Genomic DNA, 24,955 nt, shown 5'->3' on the forward strand with positions numbered 1-24,955 from the left:
AGTTTTCAAATAATTGTAGTGGATTACAAGTACAATATTTGCCTCTGAGATGTAGTGGAGTAGAAGTAAAAGTATAGGCAATTGTAAATACTCCAGTAAAGTAAAAGTACCTCAAACTTGTACTTAAGTACGGTACTTGAGTAAATGTACTTAGTTACTTTACACCACTGCCTACGCATAAGCATGTAGACTGAATATCAACTGTCAACATTTCTTTCTATTACAGTAAAGTGCTAGAAAACTGTATTCGGTGTTTAGAATGACTGCTGTCAAAGCTTTTCATGTTTTATTGATCAAAGGAGCTAACTGATAGATGGACATTTTTTTCTCCCTCTAATTAACTGACAACATACATTGTACTGTCAGAACAACCAAAGTCGCAAATCTCGTGAATATGGAGCAACTTCTGGTTTTGCTTCATCAGAGGAGCTCAGATCACGCAGGGTCTAAATATAGTGCGCCTTGTTTATCCCTCACTCCTCTCCTGGGTGTTTCCGGTATTTATTTTTTTGCATTTCTTTTACATCTTGTTATTGCCTTTGGGGTTGCGTTTGCAGCGCTCCGAAAAGACAATCAACAGAGTGGTATAAGCATCACCGTTTTATACAAAGGAGGGGAAAAAAAAAAATAACCCACAATATTTTGGTTACATTTAATCATTGACAGGATTGTGAATGCTCAATTTGATCCCAACTGGCTATCATTCTCACTTTTACCAAGACCGCAAATTCAGGTCAGTCAGTCAGGCAGGTGGGCAGGGAGGAAGGAAGGGGGTCATCTGACATATTATCTTTAACAGAGCTCGTAAATTATTCATATAATTTGAAAGGACGTGCAAATGTTAGTTTTTGTATTGTGCCATGCACGGCATCTATCTGCTTGCTCATGTTTTATGCCTCCTTTTATGTTTCTCATCCATGGTTTGTCCCTATTTAAAGGGGTAGTTCACCCCCAAAATAACTTTTTTTCTATTGATTACTCACCCCCATGGAACCTTGAATTCATAGATATTTTTTTAGTTTTTGTCACATTCCTAAGCCAATAATTTGATTATAATAAATTTGTCCCCATTGATTCCGGTAGGAGACACAAATGCATTTGTGTCTCCTACCGGAATCAATGGGGACAAATTTATTATAATCAAATAATAAAGGAAGGAATGCGACTAAAACAAAAAAATATCCATGAATTCAAGGCTCCATGGGGTGAGTAATCCATAGAAAAAAAGTTATTTTGGGGGTGAACTACTCCTTTAAACTGGTGGTAGGCTTTCGATCGATGGAGTCACATGCCAATTAATTTGACATGGAATTTGCTGTACAAATTCACGCTCTGGAGGCTTGACCTTACTGATTTCATTCCTCTAGCGACTCCTTAAAAATGATTGATTGACATATTTATTGACAAAATGCACCATGCATAAATATATAATTGTACGTCAAAAAGGTTAAAACACAATAAAGCTCTAGACCTCATGTCCACCGTGGTCCTTCGAGTGCAAGTGTGTGTGTAAAGTGAGTCCCATGTATTGGTAGCAGAGAGAATTAATAATCCTACGTATACTTATGGAAACCTCTGTGGACAGGATCTGTCTGTTCAGAATCTGTCTGTCCTGCTCAAGGGGCCAGATTCCTGCTTTGACATTGAGTCGATATAGGAAGAGAGTTCAAGTGACAGTTCATATGAATGTTCACATTAAAATGTTGAAAACAGGGACGCCAGGGTTATTGTGGTTAAATTCATGTGTCTCAAGCTATCATATTTTCTGTGCTAACTGCTAACTAGGACCATTGATCCTGAGGAAGCATAGGCCATGTCTCAGTGTAAAAGCGTAGCGCTGGTTTCACATTAAAGGAGGCCCTTTGAGAGACTGCACCATCTCACCAGATGAGTTTGACGTGGCCTGCTTGAGTCCATCTGGTCTCACACACTCCAAGCACCTCAATGTTATACAGAGTTTTTCAACTCACTCCCTATGGTTCTCCCTTTCATGTTTTCTTTTGCCAGGTGAGGTAGTTGGCCTCATGCCCAACCTCTACAGTACTGTACCTGGAGGAGCAGGGGTTGCCTTTTATTCTGCAGACCATGCCGAAACAGCTCAAAGGGGAGAGGCCAAGCTCCCCGGGCCGCAGAGACACTCAAGCTTCCGTCAATATTTCTGTGATATGCCCTCCTTCCAGAATAATCTATTTTTCAGCAGTGGTGTAAAGTAACTACAGTGTAAGTACTCAAGTACTGTAACTTCAGTAGAATTTTGAGGTACTTTGACTTTACTGGAGTATTTCCAATTGTCTATACTTTTACTTCTACTCCATTACACCTCAGAGGCAAATATTGTACTTTTACTCCACTACAATTATTTGAAAACTTTAGTCACTAGTTACTTTGCTTATATAAATTATTACATTATAAGACATACATAACCACTTTAGCCCTAATTTATTCCTACCTAGGCTATTTGAAAATAGCCGATCTGCAAGCTCACAACGCATTGCATCGCGACGCGTTGTGAGCTTGTAGATCTGCTATTTTTAAACTTTTTAGTACTTTTACTTTTGGTTCTTTATACCAAAAGTAATACCAGTGATACCAGTACTTTTGTACTTTTACTCAATTAAAATCCCAGACTACTCAGAACAGAGTACTTCTACATTGCAGTATTGATACTTTTACTTAAGTAAAATATGTGAGTACTTTTTCCACCACTGTTCTTCAGAATCACCAAGATTCAACAGAATCATGGATCAGTTTTTCTTTGTTTTGAGTATGTTCACCCACACATACAGTACAGTAAGCTCACCCATACAAGGAATGTGTCTTGGTGGATTGCTTTCTGAGTTGAAAGAAAATGAAACGGTAACAAAGACCATTATATTTATCATAATTTACTATTATCTTTATAAAGAAAGACAGTGGTTAAGTAGATCACAACAGTTTAACATGTTTCGCTTTAAAATAATATATATATTCAAAGATTTGCACATATTTTCACGATTTTTCAAGTGCCGCGCTACGAGCTTGTATATCTGCTATTTTTTAACTCTTTGACTGCGGACGACGCGATAACGCGTCAAGTGCTACTTTGTCCAGTTGGCCGTCGACGCGTTCGACGCGCTTGACGCGCGTTCATTGTTTAATCTCTGATTGCGCTATGCTGCTTAATATTCAATGTTATTCTCGAGTTCCACTTACTTCACGGACATCTGCATCCGGTTCCATGACCTGGATTCCGTTTCCGGTTTTTGATTTTTTTCCCCAGTCATTTTCGTCCAAAATAGGTAAATAAACGGGTTTTCACACGGTATAACGGACAAACGGACAGGTTCTCTTCTATAATCTATGGTCTGGGTGACGATCAGTCATCGCCGTCGTGTATCACATCGTAATTTTCGCCGATCAAAACAATCTGGGACGACGTCACATCCGTTTTCATGTTTTTCCTTGTCTAATCTATCAAGAAGGGTGAGAGAGACCCAACGACATGATCAAGCTGTCATGTGCTGCTCTCTAGTGGCGGATTTGTGCTGGGTCTTTAAATTATGTGTCCTTAAATTATTTTCATGAGAAAAATTCAAAATATTAAAATAAAAAAACACGAAAATTGCTGGCACTGGGGGAGTACTTTATGAAAATACTCTGGCAGTCAAAGAGTTAATAGCCAAAGTGTAAAATAATACTTTTTAGCTCAAATCAAAAATGATAACAAGATTACAAATTGTACAGGATACTATGGCACTGTTTTCACAACCTCATATGCATTGAAAGAGTTTCGCTCAAAATTCTCTGTATTAAAACATTTCAATTACAGATACAGTAGTTGGCAACCAGAGACATTGTTTTTTTTTTTACTGTAATGTGTTAGCAAAATCCTTTCATATTTCACACAAACAGCTCAACAAAGACAGCATAATTACCACCTGGGAGGCACGGCAATTATAGCAAACCACCTCAAAACACTAATTGTTTCTCCTCAATTATGTACCTGTCGAATGTATGCTGTCTGCTTGGCTCAGGCATCCGGAAAAGGTGTTTCAGCTCAGAGAGCACCAGGGGAGTTTACTGAAAGGCTTCCTTTGCGTTCTGACAGCTAGGGTCCTTTTGTTCCCTTTGCGCATTTCCTGCTTTGAATTCTGTCGTACACACAGAGCCATGTTTTTATTTTGTTATTTATTTTAAGACATGCACAATAGCTAATTCAACAGTTCCGTTGAAGTATTTAGCATAATTTTGAGGTGATGTTTCATTATGGAGCCGAAAAATTATCCACTTGCCAGTTCATTAAAAATATAGGACTTTCAAGAGTCAATTAGAGAATTTGAAAGTGTTTTTTTAAGCACAGGCTTGGCCTTGGGGATTAAGAAATGCATAGTTTTCACATTAAGTCGAACACATGAAGGAACAATTGAAGAACGTGCAGCATTGTCTGGTCATGATGGAAGGAATCAATAGGGGGTGGCGTTGGTTGCGGGGTATTACTTTTGGGGGCAAAAGATTCAAGAGTTATATTTGTCACTTAAGGTCCTTACACACCAGGGGCGATTTTTTCATGCGAATAATACGTATTTTTTTTAAACCTTATAAAGTCAATGCAAGCTTCCACATCAGTTTCGTGGAGCGAAAAAGCATCTTTTATTTATTCGGACCGAGTCCGAATTGTGCGTATATTCGCATAATCGCCGGTGTGTAATGACCTTTACTCTCATACAAGTATAGTATGTTGTGCAGTGAAATGTTGGTGCTGACACTATTAAACAAACTAGCTAAACAAGCTAAAAACAAGCTAAAACGTGTCCAAGTTCAGCGTGAGTTGGGCTGCCGCCACGCAGTGTCCTGCCAACTTGCTGAAGACTCAAATTAGTTTTATATTCAGCCCACAAGCGCTAAAGCCACTTAGACAGTAGGCTACTTGTCTGGACATTAATTTTCTGTCAGTCATCAGTCCCTCTGGGCTTCCTTGTCTGTAGCACTCCCAAGAAGCATGGTGGGGTGGTTCAGTGAATAGATTAGAAAACTGGTTCTCAAGGTCCCCAGCAAAATGAGGAACAATTTAGACATTTAAGCCCTATTTTATTTTTTGGGCTATATTTTTGAATATTTTTGACAATGTTGACATAACCTCTCTTAAGGGGGTCCCTTGCACAAACATTTTTCAAAGGTTTGCATAATTAGGAAATAGCTATCCTCGATTATCAATTTAGCAGTAAAATCCAGGATAACCAGAATTATCGTGACAGGTTGAATGGAGAGTTAAGTGCAATTTTCAACACCAAGCATTAACGAGCTACAGCTAGGGCGAGAGACAATGCAGGCTGCTTTAACAATGTAAGGTTACAGCGTATTCATACCTGGTGGCATTTCAAAATATCATCCTTTGTCGTCAAGGAGGGCTGACCTTCCACTGTAAGAGAACAAAGTCTCTGAACACTGCCACGCTATGATGTCTTTCTACCATAGGCATTCTGCATGTATCTTTAGCGAGGACCGCTGGCATAGTGAACATACTTTACATTAGAAAAAAGGCAGATGAATAAACTGACATGAGGGGAGGAAGAGCAGTAACATTTAATTTAGGGATTGATGTCATGCTAATCTGCAGTGAACTGATATTTCACATATGCATGCGTGCATGCACGGACGCACAGCTTTGTTGGTCGCCTCTGTGTGTAATTTTTTCTTTGGGCTATTCAAAACTAGCAGATCTACAAGCTCATAGCACGGCACCGAGTGCCGCGCTATGAGCTTGTAGATCTGCTAGTTTTTGGAGAAGAATCGTGAAAATGTGTGCAAATCTTTGAATATATATAAATTAACTCAAATCTTTGAATCTGGGGGGTCCCTGGAACAAAATATTTTGAGATGGGGGGTCCGCAGCAAAATACATGGCATTTTGGGGGTCCTCGACATGAAAAAAAAAAACTGTTAGTATTTAGAAGACATTTGTAAAATCCCCAGAAGCAAAGATTTGAGTTAAATTTTTTCACTTAAAAAATATATATACATTCAAAAGATTTGCACACATTTTCACGATAAAAAAAAAAAAGCAGATCTACAAGCTCATAGTGCGGCACTCTGTGCCGCGCTATGAGCTTGTAGATCTGCTATTTTTGAATAGCCCAAAGAAATCTAAAAATGACACACAGATGCGTTCCCGGTCTTAATGGGTTAAGATAATGTCACGGTATATTCAGCACTTTTGGTAGTTTTGGCTGTAAATCCAGTTTACAGTTCATATGCCGCACACAGAATAAAGTGCATAACAAATCGGACAGAAGACAAACAGGAGATTAAGCTCAGACAGTTTTTTCAGTCACCATCATCCCTTTACAAAGCAGGTTGGTCAAACAACGCAATCTGACTGGTTGTTCGGTGTGGTATAATAACCGTATAACATGGCTGTGAAGTCTAATGACTATATACAGTGCTATATCACTTCACGGCTAAGAAAAATAAAACATTAGGCTGCTAGCTTGTAGGTCAAGGTGAAATCCACAGCAAAATATAAGGTTATAACTTGGATCTCCGTGGAGGCTTAACTATGGGGGAGGGGATAGAGCAATATGGACACGCAGAGAGCTGCAGAACGATGAGATTGATGAACTGGGTGGGGGGTGAAGCGAACACCGCTAAGCAAACAAAATGGCCCGGGCAAATGCTTTTGATGACAGGTGTCGGGGGCATCAAAGGTGTGGTTTAACCCATTAAGACCTGGAAACGCATCTGTGCCATTTTTTGATTTCTTTGGCTTTTCAAAAATCATGAAAATGTTTGCCGATCTTTGAATACATTTGTTAAATTTTTACGATTTCTTTTTCAAATCTTTGCTTCTGGGGGGTCCCTGGAACAACATATTTTGAGATGGGGGTCCGCTGCCAAATGCATATCATTTTGTGGTCCTTGACATGAAAACCACTGATATTATAGCAACAACAATTTTTTTCTTAAAATTTTTGTTAGGATTTAGAAGACAATTGTAGAATCCCCCAGAAGCAAAGATTTTAGTTGAAAAAAATGTTTTAAAAATATATAAATTTATATTCAAAGATTTGCTAAAAAAATCCAGGATTTAAAAAAAAATAGCAGATCTACAAGCTCAAAGCGCAGCACTCGGTGCCACGCTATGAGCTTGTATATCTGCTATTAATTTAATAGCCAAATAAATCTTAAAATTACACAAAGATGCGTTCCAGGTCTTAAAGGGTACCTATGCCACTATCCGAAACAAAAAAGGATGACATGCAGAGCTCCACAATGAGAGTGACAAAGTGAATAAGAAATATGTGCGCGTTGCATAGCAACCGGCTTGTTTGTGCTGGCAATCAGGGGAGACTTTCTTGTAGAAATTATTCTTGTAATGAAATTATTATTAAAAACTAGTATGATTTTAATGCTGCCATGTTTAGTTTTATGAAAGCAAAAACTCACTCCAGGCCGTGTTATAGTCATCATATCACAGCTAAGGGAGTAAAACAAAACACAGCTTAGCTGTGATCTAATGACAGAACCATGGCCTGTCGGGAGTTATTGCTTAAATATCCCCCCAAAGTACAAAGTTCAGAATAACAAAGGATTTGGGGATTTGAAATGATATTCTCTCCTTGTGTACTTGTCATTCACCAAAACATTCCCTTTTAGCATATCGTTGCTGTCGGGCAAAAACCTCTTATCTCCATATTCTAACTTTGTGTTTATTTGAAAAAAACAACGCCCTACTTGATCACACGGCGCGAAGTGACGCGCTTCGAGCTTGAATATATGCTACTTTTGCAATTTTGGGGGGAATTTGTATCCCGAAAAGTAACAGTTTTGGACATATGAGGTTATTCCCGCCCGACAGAGACGATATGGAACTCCCAGGCTGTCCCTCCACAGTCAATTATGTGGCCTCATCATCTTTCTTGCATGCAAATGAGACTATAAATACACCGCCTCGCTTCTACCGATGCATCACCCTGTCACCGCTGCTGCACAATGCATGCTGCACTGCAGCATAAGATATCTCATTTGTGTGTTGTCCCCCCCCCCCACAACCCCCCCCCCCCCCCAAACATCTCTCAATCGCATGCCACGGGATGTGTGTGCTAGCGCACGTCGCTTTTTACAATTTCATGTCGCGCCGCTGTTGTCACCCGTTGTTTACTGTGATTTCTTCCTGCACGATGCACCTATATACCCGCCGCTCAATCGACGTTGTCCTGTCTCCCATGGGGATCTACCTCCTCGCCCCCAGACCCCCAAGATGAGAAAATACTGGTGCTTTACATACGTTAGAATAATATTCACTTTTCTAGGCACGGGGCGGTGAATGTCCATTATTACCTCATGGCATCCAAATGCATTCGGAGCACCTGAACCGAGCCTTAACATATTCCACCCTCACTGCTCCCCCTGTTCCGTATGCCACCGAAGGAAATGGGAGAAACTGTAGCCACCGTTAGGCATCGTGACAGTGATTACAATCGAGGGTGGCTGTAGGCAGGGCAACAGTTAATGCAGCTTGGAGCACAGTTTCTGTTTCATACGGAGGGAATCACAAAGCGAAAGCCCACTCGAGCGATCCGCACACTCTCTCTGAACAGGTAAACATTGCCGCAGAGAGCTAAAGATAGAGGCAACAACAGTTTGACCTCCCCTATGTTGCGCCTACAGTGCCGTGAGAACACCAGAGCCACGTGAGCCCGTGTAATGGTGTGCTAAGCATGCTTGTTGCAGAGCATAGATTATGCATAATGCAATGTAACCCTGAAAGTGTGCCTGGTTGGTGTGTATGGCTGGAAGACGTGAGAGAACTGTTATATATTATTGAAAAATGAAATCCTTGATTTTTATCTATGGCAACTGTGAAAATGTCTTAGTATTACGTGTTGATGTATGAGCTTTTGTGATTGTTTTGCAGAACGCATTTTGTGGAAATCAGAGATAAAAAAAGGTAAAGCAAAGGAGAGAGCTATTTGGTCTGAGTCTGACACTATAGGCATTCATTTAACTCATTAAGACCTGAAGCCGATTCTAGAAAGTCTTCTAAGTCTTCTAAATCCCAACAGTATTCTGAAAAACATATGTTTCTATGTCAGTGGTTCTCAAACGTTTTCATGTCAAGGACCCTCAAAATGATATGTAGGCCTATTTGACCGCGGACCCCCATCTCAAAATATTTTGTTCCAGGGACCCCCCCAGAAGCAAAGATTTGAGTTAAAAAAATTCGCTTTAAAATAATATATATTCAAATATTTGCACACATGTTCACAATTTTTAATAAATAGCCAAAGTGTAAAATAATGCTTTTTAGCTCAAATAAAAAAGTGATACAGATGTTTGATCAAACCCATTCCCAAATAAACGCTGTATGCGTGCATAGCCAGCAGAATAGCCTACCACACGACAGACGCTTTTACAGCATTAGAGGCGTGAGCTGTTCCTTTGATGTCTCTATACTGTCCGTGTGAGATCTTGCGTTTGACGAGGCCCAAAAAACATAAGGTGACTTTTGAGGCCAGAGGCCCTTTGAAGTACAGACCTCCATTTGCATTCAAAGGGATTGGGCCAGGCACTGCCCGACCCGGCCAGGCCAGGCCCAGCCTGCATGTGCCGACCCAGCTCGGATCAAACCTGCACCAGCAGCAGGGCAGGGGTACGTGCCCTGCATCCCATCTCCTCCCCGCAGCTCTTTGAGATGCCTCATTTGCAGCCAAGGCGCCACGCGTGCATCTCCCCTCTCCTGGATGTATAGAATGTCACGGCACGCTGCAGACTGCAGAGACCTGTCATGTTATTATGACAGCTCTGTCGGCAGACAAGGGATTGAATGTTATTCAGAAGGAACGCTGGCTACACCGGCACTTTGATGATTCTCATTCAGGTGATGAAGGCGGTGAGAAAGAGCACGAAGCGGTGCACATGGAAAGATGAGACAAAGTCAAAGGAAACTCTGATATATAGCCATTGCCTTGCACAATGGTCAATAGGCTCTATGCGCAGCAGCCATATTGTGAAGAAATTCACAGGTGTTGCCAATGATACTAATTAAGGCTCTGTTCCATTCTGGTCAAACAGAGTCAGGGTGCTGATGTTGTGCATGTTGACTCACTGGAAACACTCTGCTACACCAGTGGGTCTCAAAGTGTGGTCCAGGGACCCTCATGGTTCCTTGAGGGGGTCCCAAATGGCCCCTTACGGGTGTGTAATGGTGGGCGTGGAAATTAAAGTCTGAGAACCACTGTGCTACACTAAATGGAGGTCGTGGAAATTAAAGTCTGAGAACCACTGTGCTACACTAAATGGAACAGAGCCTTCATTAGTATCATTGGTAACACCTGTGAAGGAAGTGATAATATGGCTGCTGTGCATAGAGCCTATTGACTGCTGACTGGTTTCTGGCCTTTAAGCTTTGATTGTTTGATGTTTTTATGAAAAATGAAATGCTACATAATATATATTTGCACATATATACAGTGTTGTAGCGGTAATTTTTTTAACTGGTGGGACTGGTGTGCACACGCGATCGCCGCAATTGAATTAACCTCTTTGATATGTAAGCCTATTTATCAACCCACAATACATATCAAATGTTATTCTATGTACTTGCCTAATGGGGATACTTTAGTGTTGTCATGTGCATTTACCTTGCAGACTTCCCCTCTGTAATTGTCTCCGCCAGGCCGAAAGGCATGGCGAGATAGTATGTTTTACCCCCTGTCCGTCCGTCCGTCCGTCCGTCCGTCCGTGTCCTGTCCTGTCCGTCCGTGCCCAGTTAATCTCCGGCACCGTTGGCCCGGCCGCTGCCAAACTGTGCACTCACACTCCCTGGATGCCAATTCAGAACCTCTGCCCCAACGTTTTCACATGGGCCTGTTATAGCGCCACCGGGAGGCCAATTTTTTAATATTACTCCTACAGATTTAATGCAAATGTCATGCAAATCGGTACACAGTATCTCTATAGTCATGTGATCAACCCGGATCTGTCCAATTTTTCATATTCCATCCTCATTGGCTAAGGTTGGCTTCCAAAATTTGCAGGATTGGTCCGTTTTGAAGAAAATGCCTCAAATCATGAACCTGTGCGATTTCCATGACATTTCACACGCACATTCCCACTAGGCCGAGGAAGAAATGCTACCCTTTTCACATTGGCCTGTTATAGCGCCACCAGCAGGTCTAATTTAGCAAAACAAATTTTTGGAACAAAATGCCTCAAATCATGAATGCAGTGTCCGATTGCCGTGAAAGGCCTAAGAAGAAATGGCACCCTTTTCACATTGCCCTATTATAGCGCCACCAGGAGGCCACAATAACCTACCTGACCTGGTGGAGAGTTGTGCTCCGAGGAGCACTTTTTCTATTTTAGTTCATGAATCCATCAGCCACTGTTATCCAAACGTTCTCTTTGGACTGCTTCAGAACATCTGACAGTAGCCTATGCCTACACCTATGGTACTGAGCAGGTATGCCTTGATAGGCATCCAGGCAGGGTCATTCCTATATGTTAATTCACGCTGTTGACACTCAGCAGCTTTTGCAAGCTTTGGTAAGAGGTGGGAACGTTTGTTTTTGATCGATGCGCGAGGTAGCCGCACTCTCACGGGTACGCACGTGCACATCCGTTCACGTCCGCACGCGTGCTCCTGCTCAAAAGACTGTCGGGACGCCGTGGTACCGCGTGCGATGCACTGCACCACCAGTGGCGTAAAGTAACTAAGTACATTTACTCAAGTACTGTACTTAAGTAAAATTTTGAGGTATTTTTACTTTACTGGAGTATTTCCAGTTGTCTATACTTTTACTTCTACTCCACATCTCAGAGGAAAATATTGTACTTTTACTCCACTACAATTATTTGAAAACTTGAGTTACTAGTTACTTTGTAGATATACATTATTACATTATAAAACATACATTAACCTCTTTAGCCCTATTTTATACCTATTAGGCTATTTGAAAATAGCCAATCTACAAGCTCACAAGCGTTGTAAGCTTGTAGATCTGCTATTTTCAAACATTTCAGTACTTTTACTTTTGGTACATTAAGTACGTTTTGATACCAATACTTTTATACTTTTACTCAAGTGAATTTTGAATTCCGGACTTTTACTTGTAACAGAGTACTTCTACATTGCAGTATTGATACTTCTACTTAAGTAAAACATTTTTGTACTTTTTCCACCACTGACAATTGACGGTTATAATTAGGTCCGGGGTCTTAGAAGTCACAGCTTCGCACGCTGAACACAGCCTCTTGAGTAGCCCCGTACGGATGCAACACACTGCCGCTCGCCTATATTGAATGTAATCCAGACTGACAGCCGCAAGATGACCTGCGCGACACATGTGCTGATGTCTTTGTTTCAATTATAGAGCATGAAATTGTGACTGTCTGGATTCTGGTTGAACTTCTACGGCTTCACGCTTGTCTCTCTGACAACACCAAGCCCTTTACATGACACCCGTGGGTGCCATGCTTAGGTGGGTAGGAAGGCGAACAGAGGATACCGCTTAGAGGCCTGGGAATCTCATTATCCACATTGTGTAGCAGGAATCAAAGCGGAGGTGTACTCGACAATGGCGCGGTTGCAAAACGAAGGATGTAAAGGGAATGTCTCTGGCTCTGGAACGCCTCACATACTGCTTGCTGCAGGATTTTTGCAATGGGATTTGTGGAGGATATGCTACTGATCTCACTGTGACACATCTAGCTACAGTAGTAGTGTATTGACATATCTTCTACTACAATGCTTTTTTTTTTTTACCAGCTTGTGGAGCACACTGGTAACACACAGCGAAAAAGGGGAGCGCCCGTGGTGTTTTGATTGGTTTGAATGAAAGGGGGGGGGGGGGGGTGACAGGCTTCGGAGTTTGGGCTGTGCGATCTGTGGTTACAGCCCTGCAAGCTATGGGATCATCTCTAGCTGCTGGCTACACACTGCCACAGTGGACTTTCAGTTAGGGCCTGTGTCCACACATTGAATCGAATCCAGCCAGGTTGTTTTAGCAGACATAGCTTAGCTCAAACACCTTGAACATCAACTTCTCATGGTTGTGTGGGTGGCAACGATTCCACTTCGGGTCGCAAATGACCGGGTTGTCACCAGTCCAAGCCCCCAGAACCCAGAGGTTGCATTGAAGCGCATTGGACATGCTGGCCATTCATAGGTACTGCGGCTTGAAACGGCCTGGGGCCACTGTCACGAACGAGCGAAAACGGTTTCGACCAATGGGCTCGACTCACGAGCTTGCGCACAGGGTCACCTTCGTGACACATAACATGTCACAGAAGCACCAAATAGGCCCCGCCCGTCACATTTCACAACCCGGAAGAAGGGGTGATTTAGGCACACACGCTGGGTGAGCAACTCAATGCGAGTGGATGGGCGGGGATTTCCGGTGCCTTCTCTATTATTTTTAACTCTATGGTTGTCACACACACCGGTCACACTTGGGGTCTGCAGGGGGGTCCGCGGACCCCTTGAAGCATTCGCTGGGGGTCAGAGAGAGAGAGAGAGAGAGAGAGAGAGAGAGAGAGAGAGAGAGAGAGAGAGAGCGCTCTCACACACACACACACACACACACACACACACACACACACACACACACACACACACACACACACACACGTGTCAATGACGTGCTCTCTCTCTATCTTATGAAAGGTATACGACTTTGTTCTGGGATGTTCAGCAATAAAAGTGACATGCATTCCAGGCACATGTCAGTGGCAGCCTCCTCTCCCAAAGTTTAACTGAGCATATACCGCCTACACAGCACATAACTCAAAGTCTGCAAATACTTTGAGTGCGCACATCCCCGGGTATGGACTAGTGTTTTACAAATAAAAGGGCGTTGGACGCGGTATCCCAGTCCATGACATTTATGTCATTTGTTCTTGTTTGGTAATGTTTCGTTATTTAAGATGCAAGAGTTATGACGGTATACTCTTCAAGGGTTTTAGCTTGCCACAAGCTGGTATACTACTGTATGACTGTGTCATTTATTGTTTTTCAAAGCACACAGTTTTTCGTGTGATTAGTGCAGCGTTGCATCCGAAATTCATGTTGTCTAACACATCGTGCCTTGTTCACAGAAATAATCACTGAGTTATTGCACCGTTCTTCATAATTCAGCGATATACCATTAGCACACCTGCCCTTCCAGTCTGTCAAGGGTATTCAGATTATTCTGACTCATTAATTCCGATGTACTGTATTCCCAATAGACAATTTGTACTCAGATAACCGTGGCAGAGGAGATGACTAATACACTGCAGATCTATCAGGCGACCAGCCAAACTCATGCAAGCACAAATATGAGTGTTTAATGGAGAGTGTGTCAGGGCTGGTCACTTCCAGTGATCGAACAATCTGCCTTTAATTTATGACTGTGTATTGCCATTAATCGCCATTAATCGGATAATGGATGGATGACGTTTGATTGCCATAGTAATGATTGTAATGACTGTTTTACAGCTACAAACCAAGGGAATGGTACTGATCTGGCTTAAGAGAATGAGCATTTGAACTAGGGCTTCTATCGAATACTCTTAATGAATCGAATAGTAAAAACAAACAAAATAAACATATATATATTTTATAAACAACCATTCCAATTGATTTTTATAATCAACTTAATCGATTCATCTAATTAACAGTTGCAGCCCTGTTGGACTGCAAGGTCAATTTATCTATTAAATCGATTAGTTCAGACCTCTAATTTGAACCTAAACTTCCAGACCTCTAAACTTCTTTCATTCTTCATCGTAGGTGGTTATATTTTATTTTTATTTTTTATTTTCCCTTGAGGTGTTTGCTATGCCGATGCAGACTCTGGATGGGATAGACCTTGGGAAGAGCCTTGGTTTAGCTCAAAGACAAACAAAGCGTTAATTGCTGTGGGAATTGAAAATTGTCTTCTGTTTATTCACCTCTCTGCCTGCGCTGCCTGGAGCCAGTGTTATGTACAGTATGGGTTGTTGTGACCAAAATAAACAATATGGAGAAACCCCCGTTGTGTCTCCACTGTCTGCCTGCTTTCATCATATTGCCTTTAGACAGCAACATCTGGAGTGTTAATTTAACTCCCAAAGTGTGAAAATGGACCCTCACAGGTGCATTTCTACATGGCTATTGCTACGTATGCTTCAATATTCCTGTCAGAAGCAGCATTAACCCATTAAAACCGGGTACGCATCTGTGTAACCACTTAAACCATTATTTTACACTTTGGCTATTCAAAAATAGCAGATATACAAGCTCATAGCGCGGCACCGAGTGCCGCGCTATGAGCTTGTAGATCTGCCCAAAAAAAATATATCTTGAAAATTTGTGCAAATGTTTGAATATATATATTTTTAAAGCAAACATTTTAACTCAAATCTGTGCTTCTGGGGGATCTGGAACAAAATATTTAGAGAAGGGGGTCCACGGCCAAATACATATCATTTTGGGGGTCCTTGACATGAAAAAGGACCCACGGACCCCCCATTTGATACGGTTTTTCCTTTTGTTCTGGGACCCCAATCTACGTTGTAAAATTCTCAAATGTACGAATGTACACATGCACAGTCTCAGAGTTACAGACACTTGAGTGTCCTTTTGGACCGCTGCGGGTCCCTGTACCGTATATTGAGAACCAGTGCACTTACATCAAGGAACTGCTCTCTCAAGTTGATTCCCCCCTCCAGTATTTTCTTAGAGTTTCTTCAGCCGTTGAATGTTTCCCTGCAGTGCCGACCTGTAGAGTTACACATTGATTCCAGGTTTTAAGCTCCTCCTGAAATTGGTATTTGGCTGAAAAGCCTACCATTATCCCCTCTGACACGCCCACTCCGAATCGACCATGAGAGTCCTGTTTGATTGCTATGACGTTGCTGAGGGGCAACTTCGAATCACAACCCCATGCGTGGTTTGGTGGGAAAATTAGGCGGGGAAACAGGAAGTAAAAAGAGCTTACGTGTCACCAAAAGCTATCAATATGGGCTTTGTCAAAATGGTGGCAGACTGTGAAAAGGACCTATTTTGTAGCATCAAAGAACTGCCTTTCTGGCCTGAAGCCTTTCAAGATGAGATAAGATAAGATTCAAATTGCAACACCTCAGAATGTGCCTCCCAGAAACATCATTATAACTCAGAGTTTTGTTCTATTTGTTTATTTTTTTGCAGGTGACTTGAGGGCCACAAACGGTGACAAATGTGACATCTGCCCAGAAGGGAGCCACTGTGACTGTAGGAGCCCCACCGTTTATGACATGAACGAGTATGAGTGTGGATACCTGACCTAAGAAAAACAACAACACCTACTACTGTAAGTACTAAACTAATCTATCCAATCGCAGTGTAATCGTCCCTGCAGGCTATGGGATGTAGGGGAGGGCGGGGACAATCGGCGCACCCTTTTCTATTTCCCTCCCTGCACAGAGATTAATTAATTTCATGCAACCATACTTTTTTGTGAACAAGAGACACTTGTCCTCTCCCATTAACCGCAGTCCGTTTTAATTTTAGTGAAACGAGTCGAACGCAATCGGTAAAGTAAAGTGACGTTGCGCTACTCTCCGCACACGGCCGCCAGTCGGGACGAACGGTGCATACATGGGGGGCGGACGGCGCGGTCGGATAAAATGTCATAAGCACATAAGTTACATTTCTGGCATCTAACGCTCATTGATGCTTCAGTAGAATCCTACGAGCAAATGACCATGCTGATAGTCAAATAAATGTATCATGTTAATGTCGCCTCTGTCTGTTTCCTCAACTGTGTGTTACACATGCACCGTTCGTCCCTCCCTGTCCGTAATGCACCGAGCGGCGTAATGCGCCGTTCGTCCCTCCCTGCCCTCCCCGGATGTTTTGCTAGCTAGCACAAAAAAATGAATGAATATTTGAATATTTTTCAATGAAACTTCACTGAGAGTTAGCCCACAGATTAGCCTAACAGACTAAATCCATTTACAATCGGCACCAAATAAACACAGCAGTACAAATGGAAAACACTCAAATAGGGTATTTTTTACTACAATGTGGAAATACACAAAAGTGGCTTCAACTCTGCCAATTTTGATCAGAACTGGGGAAAAAATCGTCTCTGATGTTTTCGCCCGAAGAAGAAGAGGGTGACGAATGTTAAGTGTAGCATGAAAAAAGGCCCGACTTGCAACCGTCCCTCCGCGCCGTTCGTCCCGGTTGTCCCCTATGGCATGCATGAGTACATACCAGGGCTCTACCGGTCCGTGCGAGTATTTCACTGACATTTGCCTCTAAAATATCTGATCCATAAAATAACAGATTACAGATTACAATCTACGGTAATGTTTTTTGTTCAAGGTAACTTTTTTGTAATCGGAATCCTCTATATTGTAAGCCTCACCTCACCAACCGCATGCCTTTTCATAATCGCAAGCAATACCAAAACAATTCTTATCATCAGTTTGGCTAGTTGTAGCTAATTGCATATTGCCCCTGGGCAGCATGCACTGAGAGAGAGGAAGGAGAGAGAGGCAGTGAGTGAGTGGGTTGAATTGCATTGAATTGCATTGAATTGAATTGCATTGCATTGAATTGCATTGAATTGCATTGAATTCAATGTGTGTGTGTGTGCGTGTGTGTGTGTGTGTGTGTGTGTGTGTGTGTGTGTGTGTGTGTGTGTGTGTGTGTGTGTGTGTGTGTGTGTGTGTGTGTGTGTGTTTGTGTGTGTGTGTGTGTGTGTGTGCGTGTGTGCGCACACGCGCGTGTCATATTAATCATTTGAACACTAAACTTAAACCAAAACCACCATAAACTAACTTCAAATGGGGATAAAACGCAAAACTGAATGTCACTGACTGATGAAGTAACACCATTGGTTGGTCAGCCAGACACTGCCACTTCCTGTATGTATCAGAATCAGAATCAGAATCAGTTTTATTGTCACATCACAGGTTTACAAGGTAAAGAAGTGGGTGAAATTCGTTTTTGTACATCGTTCCCATCGCAACGTTAATTTCCATAGAAAGAAGAGGGGGGGGGGGGGGGGAGAAGAAGAGGGGTGGGGGGCAAGTGGGAAGGAGATCAAAACAAGAGAGCAACAGAAGGCCAGACAAGTTATCTACATATTTACAAAGTACCTGAGATAATAAAAAACTAAGGTGCCTGAGCATAGCAGCAATGTATGTATACTGTGCATGTTATACTTATACTGTGCATGATATACATATGGACGTTAAGGTGCTTAGAGAAAAAAAAAGCACAATAAAAAAGACAAAAAAGTCAGTGCGTTATACATGGGATTAAGGTGCAAAAGGTCAGTGCGTGTCCACCTAGGGTGGACTGACCCTAGTATAATCCGCAAGTAGCTCCATGAGGGAGTGCAGCAAAAAAGTCATTTGTACCTGGTGTAGTCCACAGGTGTGTCCGAGGGGGAGCTAAGTCCAAGTCATTGTCCCTGGTATAATCCACAGGTGTGTTCAGGAAGAGCCAGAAAGGTTTTGCACCGCCTGCTGTCAGGCTGCTGAGCAAGGCTTATGCCTCATTCAGCATCCTGACAGCAGCCGGATTAAAACTACACCAGTACCTGGTGGTGGAACTCTTGATACTGCGGTAGAGCCCCTTGCCCGGTCGCGGTCGTTGTAGGGGTTTGAACAGTCTGTGACTTGGGTGGTGCTTGTCCTTGATGATGCGCTTGGCTTTGACCACGCACCGCTTTTTGTACAGTTCCTGGAGCGCTGGGAGCTCGATTCCCATTATCCGCTCTGCCGATCGCACTACTCGCTGTAGGCTGATCTTTTCTCGGGCAGTGCAGTTCCCGTACCAGGCCGTGACACAGCCTGTTAGGATGCCTTCAACCGAACTGTTGTAATACAGCCTGAGGATGCGACGTCCTACTCCGAGCTTCTTCAGGCGGCGGAGCCAGTACAGTCGCTGCTGAGCCTTTTTCCTCACGTGTGTGGTGTGCGTCTCCCATTTGAGGTCCTCCTCGATGTGTACTCCGAGGAACTTGAACTCGCTGACCCTTTCCACTGCAGCACCGTCGATGAGGATGGGCGCATGGTCTCTCCGCGGCCTCCTGAAGTCCACGATCAGTTCTTTGGTCTCCCTGCACCAGCGTGCCAGTGAGTTGATCTCCTCTCTATAGTCAGACTCGTCGTTGTTGACGATTCGGCCTATCACTTCATCCTTTCAAATTGAAAGTCCTCCAGTGACCAGTCATGCAAGGTTATAACCTAGTACACACACACACACACACACACACACACACACACACACACACACACACACACACACACACACACACACACACACACACACACACACACACACACACACACACACACACACACAGACACACACACACAGAGAGGACTCTTTGATGGAGTAGCAGTGAACAAGTAAGAGCAACGTCAGTGACGAAATCATGTGAAATCGTGCAGTTGAGTCCACATAAATGAAATGAGGGAAGAATTATGATTGGCCAAGTCAGTGAGAGTTGCTATGAATCTCTGAATATTAAACTTTTACAACTTTTGACTGCTTTCAAAGGATATGGATTCTATGGATACGGTGAAAGTGTCAGATTTGGATTTTACACAGTAAATTGAGCCAGACTTGTAGTTTTTATTCTTTTTTTATTTTGTATTATGTCAAATCTCTTCTGCCAGCGGTTGAATTGTCTGTACCACCGTGATTAGAAGATATAAATCACTCTCAACAGCCTGAACACTCAGCAAAAAAACGGAGCGCTCTCATTTTACAAAGTTGGATTAGGACCTTAAGTTATCTCCACAAGGTCGCCTCTCTCTCTCTCTCTCTCTCTCTCTCTCTCTCTCTCTCTCTCTCTCTCTCTCTCTCTCTCTCCCTCCTCCCCCTCCTCCCCCTCCCCTCTCTCGCCCGCTTTCTCATTTTCTCATTCTCTCACTCGCTCGAAATTGGCATCTTTTGCGGCTCTCGCTGCAGAGCTCGTTGCCCACCCCCCACCTCCCCCATTATCCCAGGGACAAAGCCGCCATGACATCGAGCTAATCCGCCTTTTGTTTCAATTCCGCCTTTTGGGTGGAAGGAAGCAGATAAGGAGTTCAGGTGAACGAGGCGAGGAGTCGCCGCGTGTGCCCTATGGGCAAAATGAAATGCAACGATTATGAGGCTTGGAACTAAATTAAAGACACATTTAGTTGATTTCTTCAGTGTCAGTAGGTGTGCTTGTCGTTTGTTTTTGTTTGTTTTCTTTCCCCTCTATGGCAGGGAACATTTTAAGAACATTTTCATTCCACATTGAGAGCCTGGAGGTCAGATAAACGAGGGTAAACAGAAATCTGGCTGATAAGCTTGGTTATTCTCACTGGAAGGAGAATAAACATTTGCCTATTTTTATGAAACGGTGTAAATGCATTGCTCTACGCATGAAATGACTTAACCGATTAAGACCAGGAACGCATCTGTGTCATTTTAAGATTTCTTTGGGCTATTCAAAAATAGCAGATCTACAAGCTCATAGCGCTATGAGATTGTAGCTTGTAGGCCTATGAGCTTTTTTTTTTATCGTGAAAATGTTTGCAAATCTTTGAATATCTTTTTTTCTGTAGCGCACATTTTTAACTCTGTTACAACTTCTTGGGGGTTCCTGGAACAAATTATTTTGAGATGTGGGTCTGTGGCCAAAATTCATATAATGTTGGGTGGTCCTTGACATGAAAAAGTTTGAGAACCACTGATTATAGCAATAAAAATTAATTAAAAAAAACTAGGATTTAGAAGACATTTGTAGAATCCCCCCAGAAGCAAAGATTTGAATTAAAACATTTTGCTTTAAATATATATATATATATTCAAAGATTTGCTCGAATTTTTCACTTTCTTTCAAAAATAGCAGATATACAAGCTCATGGTGCAGCACTTGGTGCCGTGCTAGATCTGCTTGTAGATCTGCTATTTTTGAGTAGCCAAAGAAATCTAAAAAAGACACAGAAAAAGACACAGATTCTTTCCCGGTCTTAATGGGTTAATAAAAAACCTATAATAAAATATCACGCCATCGTGTCATGGAATATAATATAATACTGAGCTACACTGAGACTATTATAAGATGCCATTGCTGAGCACATGTCTTGAAGGAAACACATCATATCAACTGAAACGTGAAATGTCACCCGTAAAATCTAAACCTTTAGCCCGTTTTATGAATCTGATTATGACTAGAACGTTGCGCTCAGCAGAGTGCAAATCTCCACCAGGAAGCATGCCCTATACCCTGCCTCCGTCTTTCTGTCTGTCCGGGGCATGTGATGACAATGTCCTGGGGTTGTGTGTGTGCGTTTATGAAAAGACGTGATGGGGTAATGAGGGAGAAGGGACATAATAAAGTACAGTTATTACATCATTAGGGTGCTACCAGGCTAGACAAATGGAGACAAATCTTTGGACAGGGAACACAAAGACAGAAACATATTGTGACCTGTTGTCATCACTAAGACAAACATGATGTTACAATGTTATAGCCAGTGGTGGAAAAAGTACTCAGATATTTTACTTAAGTGGAAGTATCAATACTGCAATATAGAAATACTCTGTTACAAGTAAAAGTCCGGAATTGAACATGTACTTGAGTAAAAGTACAAAAGTATTGGTATCAACATGTACTTAAAGTACCAAAAGTAAAAGTACTAAAATGTTTGAAAATAGCAGATCTACAAGCTCACAACGCATCACTATGCAACGCATTGTGAGCTTAGATCGGCTATTTTCAAATAGCCTAGGTATAAAATAGGGCTAAAGTGGTTAAAGTATGTTTTATAATATAATAATTGATAATTGCAAAGTAACTAGTATTCAAATAATTGCAGTCGAGTGAAAGTACAATATTTTCCTCTGAGATGTGGTGGAGTAGAAGTAAAAGTACTGAAAATTGGAAATACTCCAGTAAAGTAAAAAATACCTCAAAATTATACAGTACTTGAGTACATGTACTTAGTTACTTTACACCACTGGTTAAAGCCTCATCCTGAAAGGCCTATTCATTGTCCTGATGTAGCATAATGGACTGGACTCCTCTGTGTGTGGACTAAAATGATGCAATAGTTGACCGCAGCATAAATCTGTCTGGGCATGTCCGGACGAAGCTCAATGTTTGTGACCGCGTGTACAGCAGTGTTCACATACTGGCATTGGCTCAGCATGAAACTGTTTCTTTCTTTTCTTTCTTTTCTTTTTCCTTTATTTATTCATGGAAGCCCATTGGGAGCAAGCTCTCTTTTTCAAGGACGCCCTGATAACAACATATGAAATACATATATAATGAGAAACAATAACAAACATTTGAATCAGATTACAATGTCACAGATGCAAATAAACATAGTTACTTGAAACAGGTGCAGTCACTATGTAGTGTGTCCTCAAGAAGCACCCTGAATGTCTCTATTGAGACAAATCGCACCAGTTTCAGAGAGTCCTGAAGTTTGTTCCATTTGTGTGGAGCATAATACATGAAAGCAGTCTTTCCTTGTTCACTGCTCTTACGTGGACTGGTATATCTAATTTGTGTTTGTGAACGTGTTGAATGTCCAGTAACCTTTGGTTCCAAAAGCGAGGATAGATATAAAGGAAGTTTACCACACAAGGCCTTATGAAATAGATAAAATACAATGCTCTCTACGAACTGAGAGAGATGGCCAACCCACTTTATCACATAAAATACAGTGATGGGTGAGATAATCATCGTTTCACATCAACATGCACAATCACAGTGAAAAGGTATGTCAGCTGTTCTGTCTTTAGACATGGCAAATATAATGAGCATTGTGTGTGTTTTGTACATGCATAGATTGTGCATAAGAACTACAATGCAAGTTTGATGAGGTGGCATTTCATTCTGTTGTCGCCTTGGCTAGGTTTGTGTATTGTTGCTGTGTTTGTAGCCCGGAGGACAGGAGTGTTGTGATTGGCTAGTAAGCAGTGGTGTAAAGTAACTACGTACATGTACTCAAGTACTGTACTTAAGTACAATGTTGAGGTGTTTTTACTTTACTGGAGTACTTCCCATTTTCAATACTTTTACTTCTACTCCACCACATCTCAGAACCAAATATTGTACTTTTACTCCGCTACAATTATTTGAAAGCTTTGGTTACTAGTTACTTCGCAGATTTTGATTACTATTACAAAACATACATTAACCACTTCAACACTTCATATACTTCTACAAGCTGATCTTGTAAATCTGCTTTTTTTTATACATTTATAGTTTTACTTTCAGTTCTTACTTATATTATGTGAATACTTTTGTACTCTTACTCAAGTCAATTTTGAATACCGGACTTTTATTTGTAACAGAGTATTTCTACATTGTGGTATTGGTACTTTTACTTAAGTACAAAATACCCGTACTTTTTCCACCACTGCTAGTAAGTTGGTCCATAGCCTGGCAGGATGCGTATCTCCTTAGCCTGGAGGGATTATTGCTCTCACAAAAATAGTTGTTGACCGATTTGAAAAATATTCGGGAATTGAGGTCCTTGGCCTGCTGGCAGCATGCACAATAAATATAATTGCCCTGGTAGTTTGCAACATTAGCTGTGGACAGACAGACACACACGCACGCACGCACGCACGCACGCACGCGCGCACACGCACACACGCACACGCACACGCACACGCACACGCACACACACGCACACACAAGTGATCCCAGTGTCCCACTATCTCTGCCTGCCTGGCGAGATGACGAGAGTCGTGTGTGCCTCATTGTGAAACCAGCCTAAGCTTTCTTAATTACATCCACAGAATATGCACCTTGGAGACCGGTCAAAGAGATAGGAGAATGTCTGTTGATCCAAAAAGGCCTGCCAAATTGAGTCCCATTATGTCCAAATTATTCAGACACAAGACACATTGAGGCTTTCCTTCCGAGCCAGTGTGGGGGAAACCAACGCTAAAGGCTCTGGCCAATTCTGTTCTGTGATTTGGAAGCCAAGGTGTTGGCTGGCCTATTAACCACAGTCCAAAACAGAGACGCCACATTCATTTATTTTAGTTTTTAGTTTTTTCTTTTACTCTGTGAGATAAATACAATAAAATTCCATTTCATTCAGCGGACATTTCTGCGCTGGAGGTTAAAGGTACTCTGCTACGTACTATTTAAGGTATTTTACACTACACAACAACTGGAATGAGGAGAAGAAAGTTAATCCCTGTGTTTAATGTATTAGCCACTTTACAGCATGCCAATAAATAAACCAGGTTCAGTGAGCACAGGTTGCAGCAAATTCCAATTAACAATCAAAGCTCTGCTGACAGGCTTGATGTTGTGGTATATATTGTACTGTACTGTACTGTACTCACTGACTGCAGCCATCTGTGAAACTGTTCAACAATTGTTTCTGAAGATGTTTAACAAGTAACGCTGTCCTGTTATACTGCACCTCCTGTTTTCATTTGGGCAAAATCAGAATCACGATCAACGTTATTGTCACATCACAGGATTACAGGTGCATTGCAGGAGTTAGAATAGGAAGGACAGACAGAACAAGTCAAATAAAAGGTCTGTGTTTGTTGAGTATTTTACCAAACATTGCAACATGAAAATCAGAGACATATCCCAAAATATATATTTTTTATATTATAACAATTTCACTAAAGAATAACTTCTATAAGAAAGTTGCCTCCACAAACAAGGAAGTCTTTGTGCAAATGCATGGGAGGTGATGTGCTTACAGAGCGGTACGCGTTGTGGTATCTGCCTTGTTTTAAAGTGATTTGTAAAACCTTGCACGTACACAAAACGGTAATACAGTCATGAAATATTACGGTGAATATTGTAAGCGGAAAGAAAGACGTTGGCGGAGTGATACTGATACATGTGGGCCTTTATAGGTGGGTGTTTGAGTATTCTACAATGGAACTCAGGTAATGAGCTAAGCGTTTTAGAATATCATTTTTAATTTCTGAGACTGGAAGCCTTGAAATCGCAGAGAGCAATGAAAGAGGTGAAGTGCAAATTGACTACAA

Source organism: Gymnoscopelus braueri (assembly GCF_963280865.1).
Source record: "Gymnoscopelus braueri genome assembly, chromosome: 19".
Lineage (NCBI taxonomy): Eukaryota > Metazoa > Chordata > Actinopteri > Myctophiformes > Myctophidae > Gymnoscopelus > Gymnoscopelus braueri.